This window comes from Vollenhovia emeryi, unplaced genomic scaffold (genome assembly GCF_000949405.1).
Source record: "Vollenhovia emeryi isolate VEMERY1.0 unplaced genomic scaffold, V.emery_V1.0 DF940312.1, whole genome shotgun sequence".
Classification (NCBI taxonomy): Eukaryota; Metazoa; Arthropoda; class Insecta; order Hymenoptera; family Formicidae; genus Vollenhovia; species Vollenhovia emeryi.
Window position 1 is genome coordinate 6,448 of NW_011966054.1, and position 3,683 is coordinate 10,130.

A 3,683-nucleotide genomic window follows, 5' to 3' on the forward strand; every position below is an offset into this window, starting at 1 on the left:
AAATTGTGGTCTTGGGAAAGGCGATGGTTTGTCACTACAGAGTAATTATCAGTGGGTCCCTTTATGTTGCGTTGATGTTCCTTGATTCTCGTACCTACGTGTCTTTTGGTTTGTCCAATGTAAGATGTGTCACACTGAGAGCATCTATCTGGTATACCACGCCTGTTTGTTTCGTCACATCGATTTTATCCTTTGCACGTTTTATTATACAGTCGAGTTTTTTGGGGACCGTGTATAAGACATTGAAATTAACATCTTTAAGGATTCGACTAATGGTTTCGCTGTAATCTTTTATGTATGGGATAGTTATATAGTCTGTATTGGTGTGTATATTATGTGGTGTATTATTATTTGTGTGTGTTAGATTTTTAGTGCGTAATTTTATGTGTTTTCTAATTAGTTTTTTCGGGAAGCTATTGTTTAAAAGTATGTCTTCAACTATTTTGATAGGAATCCCTGACATGTGCCTGATCCGGTACGCCTGATTCCCTCATAGAATTTGATAAATGTTAACCTGAATAGATAGCACTAGTACCACATACTACCGCGACGTGGCGACCGCGCGTTAGTCTTTCTCGTATGTAAAAATCATCCTGTATTAGTATAAGAGGCGAGCCGATATGATGCGACTCGAGTTGTCTGGATCATGGATAAACTTCAATAACCTGAATATACTTTTGATGACTACGTAATTTAACACAATTTAAAAATTAGTTTAAGAATTTTTGAATAGGAAGCCTACTGATACCCACCCCCCTATTAGAAATTGTAAGGCGCGACAAAGGGCAAGTCTTGAGGTCTTGATAAGGAAAATCTGATCAGGCAATTTTAATTCTCGACGTTACATTTACGGTCAGGGCCCTGTCAGGGCTGCCTGATGAGTGCCTGACCAGGCATTAAGGTATCCTTATTAGGCCCCTACCAGGACCCTACAGAAATTTCTGCTCGGGTATAGGTCCAAAACAGGTCCAACATAGATCCAAAGTTGGATGTATTTTGAACGCCCTATGGATCTCTAAAGCAGTGTATTTTGGACATCCCATGGGCGTCCAATGGACATCCTACGGGCCTTAAATGGACGTACTTTGGACGTCCGAATGTCCAGATGAGGCCGTCCATCGGACATCCTGTGGACGTCCATGTGCTATCTGGGTTATTGACCATTCTACCCTGTGGCAAGAACTCATGATGCACCACGCCCCTGCAATCGAAGAAACCTGTAAGCAAAACCTTCACATTCGACCGAACTTGGCGCGCTTTTTTCGGTCTTGGCTCGTGTGGCAGCTTCCATTGGGATGATTGAGCTTTGGTTTCCACGTCATAACCATGAACCCATGATTCGTTACCAGTTATGACCCTCTGGAGCAAATTTGGGTCGTCGCGGACAGAGTCCAACCCCAATGAGAAATGATTCGTCGGTCGACGTCGAAATGATGTCGAATCGACGTCAATTCGACAGTGTCGATGTCGATTCGACGTCGTTTCGACGTCGATCGACGAATCATTTCTCACTGAGACAGCTCCGTAGCAATGTTAATGCGATGCTGTTTTTGGTCGAAAGTGAGCAATTTTGGTACGAATTTCGCGGCGACCCGTCTCATGCCCAAATCATTGGTAAAAATCGAATGGCACGAGCCAATCTATATGTTTAGGTCCTTAGCAACTTCTCTAACGGTGATTCGACGATTGGCCAATACTATATTTTCTTCACTTCATCAATGTTTTCGTCTGTTATTGACGTGCTCGGGCGTCCGGCACGCTTTTCGTCTTTCACATCTTCTCGGCCCTCTGAGAACATTTTGTACCACCGATAAACGTTGCTTTGGTTCAAGGTAGCTTCACCATATGCCACAGTCAACATTCGGAATGCGTCCGCGCACTTAATTTTGTTTTTCACACAAAATTTGATACATATTCTTTGATCCATTTCTTGGAATAGGCAAAAATTGAAGACGAGCCAAAACACGTCCAAGCAAAATAGCTGTCAAAAATTAACTGAACATTCAAAATGGCCGAACTTGTCAGCATGAGTGAGGGACATGAGTACCAACATAACGCCACAAAAAAATCGAAAATCGAATATACGTAGCCCGCGGAAATTCAAAATTCGCGATACTTTTTGAACAGACCACGTATGTCTATGGTATGGGTGTAGGCCCAAGTCCTGACGCAAAATTCAACAAGTTGAAGTCTGTGAAAGGCCGAGTTCTTGTGCACGGCGAGGAATTGACTGCCTCGGGTTCTCCTGTACACTTTCACGGACCGCGGCAATGTTCTCGGCCGATCTCGCGTTCCTTTGACGTACGGCCGTTGGCTGATTGTTTACCGAACCGGTCGAATTTGGCCACCAAACGTTGGAGAGTCGACTTTGAAGGGCCACCGCGTCTGCCGTAAAATGGGCGCAACGCGCGCAACGTTTGCACTAACGAACGCTCATTTTGATAATAAAGTTTTATTATTTGGACGTGCTGCTCAATCGTGTAACTTGCCATGGTGATTTGGCATCAGTGACTGAATAATAAACAACAGATTAAACAGACGCCACCAAAACAACATAGTCGCCACAGGCTGCCAACATCGACCCGCCCCAATTGAAAAATCCTGTATAAGAAAAATTTGCAACATTTTTTCTTATCTTAGGCTCGGTTTCACCAACGCGAGTTAATCTAATCGATCGGTTAACTTTCAGGGTGCCAACAGCCAAACATAAAACTGATCTTTATTAACCTGCAATAGCTTCCCAGTGAGAAATGAACTTCGAATCGACATCGAATCGACGTCGAAACCACTTATCGAAATCACTTCGATTTGAAGATCGATTTCGATTCGATTGTGTGCATGGTTTCGAATATTTATCGATACTGGAAAAATCGCTCCTTATCGACATCGAATCGACATCGAATCGACGTCGAAATATAGTTTTCGACATCGATTCGACGTCGATCGAAATGTCATTTTTCACTGGAATTTAACCTTATTTCTGATATTCGCCGATATATTAACGAGGAAATATTCTAAAAATCTATACTTCATCTATGACATTCATTATTAAAAAGCTACAAATAACTTATCAAAGTTTTACATAACCTCAAATCAAATCGATATAGATTTGATGTAGATTTGATTTGAGGTTAAATCTGGCACACTCGCGAAAACACAAAAATCGTTCGCGCGATTTTACACACTCCCGTAATGAAGCCCATGTGAGGGATTCTGTTCCGTCAAGTTCGCCTACACTTCGAGTCGACGAGTAAGTTGAGACACACGGTATCTCAGGCACTTAGCGTAAGACGCTGCATGCATATATTATAGATTCTTATTGCAAGCCTCAAAAACTGCCAAATCTCTGTGACATTTAACGAATACCTGTTCCTCAGATGCGGGCTCTGAAAAGTCTTTGGTTCGATTAATTACACGGCACTCCCGAACGCGACGAGAAAGAAACTTTATATGTTATACGCGCACTTCCGACGATTCATGTATTACTTTGCGCTTTCGTAAGCATCGTTCTGTCTGCGTTTATAATTCGATGTGCAACGAAGACAGAATGATGCTTACAGCGCTGCGAGCGTGAATCGGACCGCGACCCGAACCGATAATATCGAATCGGAGGTTAGGTATCTTTACATAGGTTAAATATTCAATTTCGATTCGACATCAATTCGACATCGATTCGATATTTC

General features: G+C 42.5%; 1 pseudogene; it reads right to left on the reverse strand.

Annotated features, from left to right (window-relative positions):
- Positions 1-652: 652 nt before the first annotated feature.
- LOC105556129 lies at positions 653-2,240 on the reverse strand (annotated as a pseudogene).
- Between the last annotated feature and the right edge of the window lie 1,443 nt (positions 2,241-3,683).